This window comes from Crinia signifera, chromosome 19, assembly GCF_055691185.1.
Source record: "Crinia signifera chromosome 19, ASM5569118v1, whole genome shotgun sequence".
NCBI lineage: Eukaryota > Metazoa > Chordata > Amphibia > Anura > Myobatrachidae > Crinia > Crinia signifera.
In genome coordinates, this window is record NC_139226.1 from 41743692 (window position 1) to 41755569 (window position 11878).

The following is an 11878-nucleotide window of genomic DNA, read 5'->3' on the forward strand; positions in this document are numbered from 1 at the left end:
CATGGGCTATACTCGTGGCTCTCCCGCGAGGCCACGCCCCCATTTTGCCGCTATGGGGGCATGACCCAGAGGCTCTGTGAGCCTCTAGCCATGCCCCCAGCCCCCTGGCTATGGGAATAGACGCTGTGCGCATGCGCACAGCGTTTATTCCCCGCTGCTTAGCAGCCGACAGGGGGGACTCCCAACAGCCCCCCTCCCTGCGGGACACTGACGGCCGTGGGAGGGACAGTGGGACAGGCCCTGATAATCGGGACTGTCCCGCTGAAATCGGGACTGTTGGGAGGTATGCACAGAGCATCCTAGGTACATTATTGTGACCTGCCCAGAGCACTATTGCTCCACTGCAGCATTGCATACACAGATGTCCACTACACAGTTATGCTTACAGAGAACCATAAGGTTCTCTGCAGGTCCAATCATTCCTCTGTGCTCCGGGAAACCGCCTCCCCTCCAAAAAGTGCCAACATTATAGCGTTACTTCCTTACCAGCTTCTCATTTCCACTCTATACTATAATAGAACTTTGTGAAGGGGACAAATTGTTCTTTGTCTCATTTGATTCCCATTTAAATCAAATCTGTTACAACCTATTTTGGGGTCTGTAAGACTTTTCTCTTGGAAGCGGCACAGATTAATTGTTGCATTTCCCAAAGAAACAGCAAGAAATTCTGAAAGCTCAATAGAATTACTAGTACAAGACAGCCTAGCTAATAAAAACCTGCATTTCCGCTAAAGGCCACAAGAGGGAGCAACACGTTAAAGAGTGGGTTAAAATGGCTCTGCAATCAGAAGCCATTTATATGTAAATGAAAATACTGCATTGTACTTCAAATATAGTGTTTTTATATAGAATTCCTGCCAGTGAATCACAGCCATTATATGTAAAGAGCTGCATTGCCGAACATCTGATGTCAGATGCATTAGGTCTTCAACAGCGGATGGATTGTAGCAGGACTTAGCCGTGAGAATGAGATTTAATTAGTGTTCTGCAGTGCGTGTTCCGTCTTCTTTACTGGATTCAAATAAATTGCAATCTTGTTAATGTAAAAGGCTCCATTTACTTATTTAGACAGCAGATACACTATAAATAATTCAATGTTTTGTAACTGATAAATATATGTTATTAGTCTTATTGTCATTATTATTTAAGGGGCGCTTATGGTCAGGAAGAGGGTTAAACAGATCCTGCCTGAACAGACGCATTCAGTGTAAATAAAATAATGCAGTTGTGCATAGTAATGCTGGATACACACCAGGCGATTCCCGCGTGAGAGCGATATTGACCAAACACCCGATCTGCCCCCCCCCGGTCCATACATGCAGTCACTGTTGATGTTGTCAGATTGAGCGGCATGTACAGACAACAGGGGAGTGTCATCGATAGACCAATGGCAACGGCAATATTGTCAACGATAGATATCGTCCATTGTGTACCCAGTTTAACACTAGGGTGGGCCCAGTTCAGGAGGGCTTACAATCTAGTGGAAGCCCTTTAGATTGTACCCCTCTTTGGCCACTGGCACCTCTCTCTACACCGTATACATACTTACCTACCCTCCCGGAATGTCCAGGAGCGTCCCGAAAATTAGGTCCCCCTCCCAGCCCCCCTGAAAGGTGGGAAAGCCTCCCAAATTCAGCGGGGAACCTGTATCAGCCCTCACACAGCAAATCGCAACATTTAGTAACACCCCCTCCCCAAAGAGCTGCAAATCATGGCATCCCCATGAATGGGAGGCGGGGCTTAATTACAGCAAGCCCCGCACCATAAAAGCTGGAGTGCCCATACACTGAGGCGATTTGGTCCAATTGCGACCAATTGGCCGGTTAACTCGGACCAAATCATCCCTCCCTGACATGCCATCGGGTCCGATGCGCGGTCCCGTGCACATTGGACCCGACCAGGTGGCCGGACCGGCAGGCCGTCCGACCACCTGTTCTTCCTGGCGGCAAGGCGGGCGGGAAGCAGGGATGCATGCGATCCATCACAACGGATAGCATGGAAGGAAGGTCCCGGCGGCTCGCAGGCTGTCGGGGGTCCGTACTCTGCTGCGAGACATCGCAGCAGTGTATGTGCACCTTTAAGATAGGCAGGTATGATTGTAGATAATGTTTTTCTTAATTTCTAAAGAGGGCCAGTGGCAACACCTCCTCATATTGGCCACACCTCCATTAATACTTGGGCCTGTGGCTGCACATTACGGCTTTGACCACTTGGTTGTTCAGGAGATCGATGGTGCCACCAATGTGCATCCAATGGTTTGTCATTGTACTACCAGAACCCTCCAGCAGGAGTCTCTCTACAAAACCCAGCAGCTGTGGCATTAGCATATATTCACATTACTGCTGTGTACAAAGATGCAGTTGGCCACAGGATTAGCATCCAGCCCTGAATCTGGCTCAATGCACCAAAAGTGGGGAGGGGGTAGCACGTAAAACGCTGTTGTCCTCAAACTATTTTTAATGTGAACTACAGCACAGATAATTACAAAGATTTGCAAAGAATATCTCAGCTATCAAGGCTGCAACATAAGTAAAAATAAATGACTTTCTCTGCAGTGGTATAATTGACGTTACCATTATAATAATGTGACTGGTGAGGACACTGTGCATACTGTATTGTTCCATTGTACTAACAACATAGGTATAGTGCCCAGTGGGTGTACGACATATAGGGAAGAGATGATGCTCTGCAGGGACATGCACTACCGCTCAGCACAGCCTGGCACTGCCTCGCGCTGCTAACAATAAGCTACAAGCATTTTGTATTACAGGGTTTAATAAGCCGCATCCTCGCCATTGCCTCACGATTATTCAGATGACGTCACTTTACATAATGTAAATGTCTCAGCCACTGCGGCAGTTCTCTAGTGACACCCACATTACATTATCCATGGTAGGATAATGATAATGTTGGGAAGGGAGAGAGTGGATTAACAGGACGAGTTTCTCAACATGTGGATAGAATGTACCACACACTAGCATTGTGTCTAGGGTTGTCAGATCATCCCTTTTCATAAGGGAAACAGATAAAGTTGTACACTGTGGTAAAACAACAAATATTCTACACACTATAAGGCCTGGAGTTACAAGGGGATAGGGCTGGATTAAGCCTTCGGGGGGTCTGGGTCACTTTAGACAGGGGGACCCCCTCGTACTTGTCATTACTGGCCGCAAACTGCACAGGAGAATATTACACTGTCAAAACACAGAGTAAAGGTAGTATAAACTTATATATAACACCACATGAAAATCCTGTGTTTGTCCCTCTGTACCTTACTCTGTAGGAGCGCTGACAGGCTCAGCGCTGCCTTTGATTAAAAACCTTCACATGACGAGGACACTGCTGCTGTCCTCCATGGGCCTGAGAAGCATAAGGATGAGCTCCACCAAGCAGAGCTCTGCACAAGCCTCTCAGCCTTTGACCTCCTATGCAAAGTCAGTGTGCCCTGGCTCCTGATGCTCAGCACCATTAATCATTGTCACATTGGCAGATAGGTGAAGCTGTAGCACTACCCCATTCCCATGCACAAAACCTTTAGCTAAAGATTTTTTTTTTTAAATACTGTACATGCCAACCACAGGGGGCCCCTAGATAGAGGGTTGCCAAGTGGTACTGACCCCCTTAATCCAGGCCTGACAAGGGGACTAGAGAAGAGCAGGGGACAAGGGATAAAAACAGCATCACTCAACGACCAAAAACAACTGTGATGTCACTTGCTGATATTGGGCCTGATTCAGCTGGAGCTACTTATGGCGGCAGCATGTGTATGTGTGTGTGTGTGTGGGGGGGGGGGACCTAATGCTTGCGTTGATCTTCTGACCATATCCCCAATGTAGCATCTGATGCAAGCTCTGGAAATGTCTCTGTATTGTTGGCTATTTTCAAGGATAAAAGAGGGAAGTTGATTTGAATGGATCCAGAGAAAATGCAGCGACAATCTATATTCAGTCTGCACCGTTGGAATATCACCTGAGGTCATGGTCACTTCGCTATTTTCTGTATTACTGGCAAAAATACATGCCCCCTCTTCCAGACACGATGCCATGTGACTTCCCCAGGAATAGAGCATGCTGGGCACTATTACGTCAGGTGCCTCAACATCACAGCCTTAAACAAAACGCATTGTGAATAATTCACTGTAATAAATATGCACCAAGCAGATACTGTACAACATTTTCTCCTTACAATACAATAAATTGTCCAGATATAAGGCATACCCCTGTATTCTACACCTGCCCATTGATTTGCTGCAGCTTGCCGTTATGTCTTATTTTCTCTGTTCCATTTTCTGTAACTACTACAAATCCCTCCAGCCAATATTAATAACAAATGCACACAACTCTCTTTGAGGAAGCACCCCAAAGATTGCTGATGGCTTTATCCTGGATTGCTTATTCAGACCTATTAGAAAGGGAAGGCTGCAATCTTTGCAACTGGACAAAACCATGCTGTACTGCAGGTGGGGCAGATGTAACACGTGCATAGTTAGATTTGGGGTGAGGTGTGTTCAAACTGAAATCTAAAATGTAGTGTAATAAAGCAGCCAGTATTTACCCTGCACAGAAACAAATTCTGGTCGACTCGCAAAGCAGCAGTATTTCGCTGCTTGCGAGCCAAGTAATGCCACCAAATCAACCCCCCCCCCTGGGAAGCCGAATGTCCCCCCAGGCCTGCAAATGATTTTTGAAGTGCTCACTAATCTATCTTCCTCTCTGGTGCAAGCGGCACCCTGCTCCTTGAACAGGACGCACAGCTGACATCCGGTGACATCAGCTGCCCGCCCCCCCTGGAAGGCCGTTAGGTGCCCCCATTTGCATGGGGATGCCCAGCCCATGCTACGAGCGTCTTGGAGACTGTGCAAGTCTCCGGGGGTGCCTGCACAGGCGCATGAGGGATTATGTGCAGGCAATCAACATCGGTCGTAACGGGGCAAAGCAAAAGAATCAGGGCCTGATGTAGGATACAGATTATTTTGCCACAGTGCCCCTAGGGGGCAAAGCATATTCTAAAGTTCCAATAAAATGTACGCACTTGGTATTCTAGTAAATGTTAGACACTGCTGAATAAAGTAGGGATGTGTTTCATGGATGGCATTACCATTGCAAAAACAGGTTTAACAAAACAAATCCAATATATAGAGAAACAATTGTGGCACACACAAAAAGTGAGAGGTATCCTAAAAAAAGCTATATAAAATTGTATTGGGTAGAGGTTAAAAACATTTTTTTTATCCCAAAAGAGCCAAAATAAAAAAATGAAAACCAGATGGGGTGTTGGTTATTTTATTAGATTTCCCCATTTATCACCTTCTTTGAATCAAAATTTGACTAATCTGTCCTCTAACTTAGCTGCTGCCAACTAAAACTGCTGAATCCGGCAACACCATAACGGACATTACTCAAGTGATAATGCGGCATGTGAGTCAATCCAGATATCTAGAATAATTCGTCGTTTTCTGAATCAGCCACTTACAATAATATAGCCTACCATGGATTGCTGCTTTTCAAGACCTGACAAGGTCACTTAGACATTGTGGACTTAGAACACATACAATTTCTATAGTATACGTGACTAGCTACCAGTGGCGGATCCAGGGGTGGGGCTGCAGCTCAATCTAAAATTCAAATCAAGAAGCCACACCCACTGCCACCCCAAACACTGCCCCACATCACCGGCAGTTGGTGTAGCTCCCCATTGGAGTCACCACTGCTAGCCACCATTCTACTGATTTGAAGAGACCCTGAAAGTGGGCGTGTCAGTGCTTACACATTCAGGTGCACGCTTGTATTCCAGGGGTGGGGAAGGGGGGGTGTGAAACCAATATTTGTATATTATCGTTCTCGTCAGTCCACCATTAGGTACATGAGCAGACACGTCCACCAGCCACCTCTGAATAAATCTCATTGCTTATGATTGGCTTTGCTGGCCAAAAAGGGCTTTGTACCATTTTTCTTGGTCTCTCCATTGAAAGTATAGGAAAGGAGGTGTGGCCATAACCACTTTACCCATGTCCACACCCCCTTTGTGGTTTTGGACCGGTTGCTGCCCTTCAGATGTTGGAGGGTATGCTGTGACCGTGTACAGTATATGATTTATATGGGGGTTGTAATGCTACCATTATGTACAGTAAATGTAATGTTGCTCTTATGTTGTTAGGGTGCCAATAAATCAAACTTTATGAAGATGGCAATAAACGGTACTTGTTTAGTTTCACAGCGGATGATATATCGGATGCGATTACGGCCCTATATATCGGCCGATCCGATGCGTTTTTTTTACCTGTTCATAACCCCACCATCCACTATGCATGGAGTTGATTTTATATATTGTGGTGAGCGCAGCGAGCGTAGCGAGGGGACGCGGATTACTGCGCTTGCCACATTATATAAAATCATCTCCTTGTGTAGTGGATAGTGGGGTTATGAACAGGTAAAAAAATCGCATCGGATCGCATCCGATATATCGGCCGCCGTGAAACTAAACAAGTACCCAATAAACAGCTTGCAGGGTTGTGGGCCAGGCACTGTAGGAGGTGGAACCTAATTGTACAGATGTGGCCACACCCCCAGCAAATAAATGTGAAGAACAGTATACACGGTTCGGGGGAAGATCAGGGGTATGTTGCAATTAGTGTGATTGCCCTCCTACTTTGGCACATTATGCAGGGGCAATGGCAGCAGCTTCTCTGGATGCCCTACCAGCCCCTTTCAACGTGCCCACGTCCTGGTAATTAGCACTCACTCGAGTGGCATAAGCTCGTCACGGAAGCAAGATGAATATTGGTGCCCGAAACACAACCCCCCCCACACACACATACACGCCACCTTATATAAATATATGTATGCATGCGTGCGTATGTATGCATATATATTATGTTTAAAATACAGAGAGTGTGACGTCTATGGTCCTGCTGGGAGGGGGAATCAGCCACATAAACAATATTGACAGTTCTCAATGAACTGATTCAAACCTGCAGGGGAGGAGAGGTGCCCCCTTGGGAGCAGGAGCCCGGCAGCAGATCACTCCATTGCCTCCTAGAGTTACGCCTCAAACTGGCACTACTATATACTGGCCACGATGATGTCACTGTTCTTGATAGTAAGAGAAGCAGGAGGATGTTTGTGATTTCAAGCCAACCAATAAAACTAAATGGAGTGAACACACAGAGCAGAGCACCCCTACAGCACATGGTAGAACCCCTTAATTAAATAGTGCGAACACAGGGCAGAGCACTAATACAGCACATGAGTGCACTGGAACCTTTTAATAAGTATTTATAAAATTAAATGGGGGTTTACAGGACAATGGGGTTCCAGATCTCAGAGATCTGAACGCTTTCATCCCTACTGCTAGCGCACCTGTAATACCAGGGCCATATTAGCGTATGGGCTTGAAGGGCAATTGCCCAGTGGCCCCAAAATGCCCCCCCCCCCCCCCCCAACATCACCCTATATAACTACCACCCATCGTCTTAAAAGGCCCCCAAGCCACAGCGCACCCACCACTCTGATAACCGCTGGCACTGATGCCGGCCGCCCGTGGCTCATCCCGCAGAGCATTACTAGGTGTCTCAGAGGGGAATCAGCGGTTGCATCAATGACCTGTGGCGGGAGGCGGGATCCCTGCTTCCGCTCTCTGTAGTCTCGGAGGCTGAGCAGTGGCGCCGGTCATGACGCTGATGCTGCGCTGCACCAGCCTCTTCCCTGTCCACTGATAAAGCCTCTAATCAGGAGCAGCAGCCTTCAGCCTACCCCTGGATCTGGACACAGATCCATGACAGACTCAGTAACCGTCTGCATCCGCCCGCAGCCCCACCGCCATCCACGTCCAGACACCAGAGACACCTGGCTGTAGTAAAACCATCCAGTACATATATGTATATATGTAGTATATATGTATGTGTATATGCAGGGGCGTAACTAGAACGATGTGGGCCCCATAGCAAAATCTTGTAAGGGCCCCCTTTCCATTTTCAGTACCCATTTGGGGGAGGGGTAGACAGAAGAAAGAGAGTAATACCCCTTTTACACAGGGGTTACACACAGCCTTCACTGCTGTACTCCGCAGACAGCAGCGGAGGCAGGGAAAAGGCGAATGGATGCCTGTGTGCGGCATCCATTCACCTCGTAGATGAGGGCTGGGGGCTGCACAGGGGCTAGGGGCAGCCCAGCAGCTTACCTTGGTACTGGGCTTGCCCCCAGCGTGGAGGTAAGGGGCCCAGCTCGGCGATCTCGGCACATGGAGATGATGTAATCTCCAAGCGCCAGCTTAAGCTGGCCATACATCAGAAAGATCGATCTTAAGATCGATTGCGCTCATGATTGTGTACAATTTCCCTTGAAGTCCCTGGCAGTCCTTGGTGGTTTTTGGACACACAATCTACACACAATCGATCATACAATCAATCATACAATCCATCTACTGCATGATTGTGTACACAAGATGTGCACACAATCTGCATACAATCCATCTTACAATCAGTCATACAATCCATCTGCTGATTGATTGTATGATTATGTACATAAGATGTGCACAGAATCTGCATACAATCCATCTTACAATCAGTTGAGATTGTATGATTGGGTACAATATCTTTCTGATGTATGGCCACCTTTAGGAACCGCATCTGCAGGGAGGAGGCGTGCAGGGGAAATTTGCTGGTGTCAATTCTAACAAATGCTGTGTTGCATCTGGTTTGAAGCTGGGTCCAAAAACCCGGGTGTGACCCGGCACTTTGGTGTATAAGAGGTATAAGAGACAGGGTGTCGGGTAGAGAGAAAGGGGGAGAGAGCTTCATGGAAAAAGAGACAGAGAGAGAAAGAGAGGAGACTGTCAGAGAGGGCGCAGGGAAGAGACAGGGCAAGAGAGAGAGGGTGGGAGACTGTACAGATGACGCTGTGTACCTTTTACTCACCCCCTTCCTACCCAGTACAGGTACAGCTGTTAACCTTTTAAACCCCCCCCCCACACACACACACACACATACACACCTTACCCAATACATGTGCTGCTTATACATATTTATTACCAACCCTTCCAGTACAGGTGCTGCTGTTAACCTTTTAATCAGAACCTCTGGCAGAACCCTGCCGGGTCTCTACACCGCACCACCCAATCTCACAGTCACATCGGAGACCAGTCACATGGCCTGGTCTCCTGAGCACAACACTCTGTTTCTGCAGCGCTGCACCACTACACACCGCCAGCTCTCCAGTGCTGCACTGCCTCCTGTCAGTGCCGGAAGCTGGACAGGGTGACGGTCAAGCGATCTTGTATTTCACGGTGCGCGCTGGGGCTGGTCACTCCGTTGTGCCCCAGAGGAGAGGGGTAGGAGTCCGAGAGAGAGGCAGGATTCTACAGCTGGTCCACCTCCTGCAGTGAGTGGTGCTGCGCTGTCACTGGGACAAGGTAGCGGCTCTGCTATCTGATTCCTGCCACTGCCTGTGGCATTATTTTAAAAAGTTAAAAGGGTGCAGGGTATTGCTAGCTTGGTCTCAGCCCCCCACCCTCCCCTGAGCCGCCGGGCCCCATAGCACAACTGCATCCCCTGCACCCTCCATTGTTACACCACTGTGTATATGTATGTGTGTGTGTTTGGGTAAGTGTTTTCCCAGATGCACAAAACCTAGGTTTCCAAGCAAAGTGAATGAAGCATCCGCCAGAGGAGTCTGTGTATATTGCATTGCATGCACTAACACCACTAAGTGACGCAGCCGGACCAGTCCGCGGTAGGTATGTCTTCTGCGCGCTGGATGAAGCTCTCCACCGCAGCTTCCGGTGACTCTGATGAGTACCGTGCCACTGGCGCTCAATGGTTCTTTAGTCAAAATCAAATGTGCAAAATTCAGCAGCATAAATACTGTATAGGAAGGTACCAATTATACCATGTAGTAAGCGGGTACTCTGTGGTATACAGGTTGAGTATCCCTTATCCAAAATGCTCGGGACCACGAGCATTCCGGATAAGGGAATATTCCGGTTTTTAGAATAATTTATTTTTTTGTCATACTTACCTGCCCCTGGTGGGTCCCCGATGGTCCCACGGCGTCCATGGAGTCCTCCGGCGTCCACAGCAGGCCACCAGCACCGTCTCCGGCGGTCCCAGGAGTGCTTTGCGCAAGTTCCCAGGCGCGCCGGTGACGTCACCGCCGCGCGCACTCGCGCAAAGCACTCCTGGGACCGCTGGAGACGCCGGAGAGGATGCTGAAGGCCTGCCGTGGACGCCGGAGGACTTGGTAAGTATTAAAAGAGGGTTGGGGGGGGGGGGGGGGGGGGGGGGGAATTTGAATTATTAAAAAAAAACACGGTTTTTGGAATAATTCGGATACGGGATGCCCGGATACGGGATACCCAACCTGTATCTACTATACGCCCCACAGCCTGTTTCTGCTCATGGCTGCATCTTCCTCATGGGGCACTCAGTATACTGCCACAGGGCACTCCTACATGTAGTAAGCGTGTACTCTGTGGTATATCTACTATAAGCCCAACAGCCTACACATATTTACATTTTCATTATTATTATTATTAGAAATACCTGAAATTGCTAATACCCCTCATTAGTGCAATTTAACACCAATTACCATAAGGTGCACATTTCAGATAAAATAAGATAAAAATGACTCCAGTATCAGTTGGAGCCAATGTATTACAGGTTGAGTATCCCGTTTCCGAATATCCGTTATCCGAATTATTCCGAAAACCATACATTCCAGAAAGTTACAAAAAAAATTTTTTTTTTGCTAAAAACTCAATGGGGACATCTGTAACAGCACTACTGAGGGAATGATTTGTAACTGGCACTATATATGTGCAAGACAATGATTGCTTGGCATTCAAATTCAATATCTGAAAAAGTACACAAATTTTGTTTCATGTTTTGAAACCTTGTTTTTTGAACAAATAAAATATATTTGTGTGCATTTCATGTGCTTGATGGGTTTATACAGCATAAATGCAAAATACATCCTTGAAATATTAAAATATTCCGAAATACGGAATAATCCGTTATCCAAAATTCTCCTGGTCCCGAGCATTTTGGATACGGATTACTCAACCTGTAGTATGTTGCTGGTGAGTAATGATCTGGGATAGAGCAGATGTCAGGGGAAGCTGTGATAGCAATGGGGCAGAGATGAGATTTTGCCATTACACATACCTGTCAACTGTCACTATTGCTGCCAGACTGTACCAATCTGCAGCCTGGCAGGGGGAGGTGCTTATGGTGTTGTAGGTGGGGCTTTATTCTAAAGTTTGTAGATATATTGTGTAAACTAGTCAGCACATTTATGGGAAATCATATACTCAATAATTGTTTTTCTCTATGCCAGTAACAAATATGGCCGCCGGAGTGCAGTGCTGAGAGCTGATTGGCCAGTTTGAATCCTATGGACAGGTATACAACCCATGCAGACTGTACCATCAGTGGCATTTGATGAGTTGAAGCAGTTGATGCGGATGTGCTAAACTCTTGCCTCTGGAAGAGCGAGCTAGACTGTTTCGGCATCTAGTGTTATACTTCCGGCTTTGGTTCCTGATATACAGCGCACAATAATATCTGTGCTTTCCCTGGATTTTTTTATTTTGCATTTTCCTTTTCAGCAGCTAACATCTGGAGATGAGCAGAAGAGAGCTGAGAGGGCTCCTCCAGGACCAGAGAAGATGGAGGAGCCGTCATGAAGATCCTGGTAAGTGAGATGTTAGGGGCAGTGTACCTTTCTACAAGCTGTGATAAATCTCCCTCTCTGTCCTCTCACCCTGTGTGGCATGCGGGCGGCAGTTGGAGTTAGCTGCACATTACTATATGTCCTACCTTATACTCTGGGGGAGACTCATGACAGCTTGGAGAGAGATAAGGTGGAGAGAGGTAAAGGGGGCC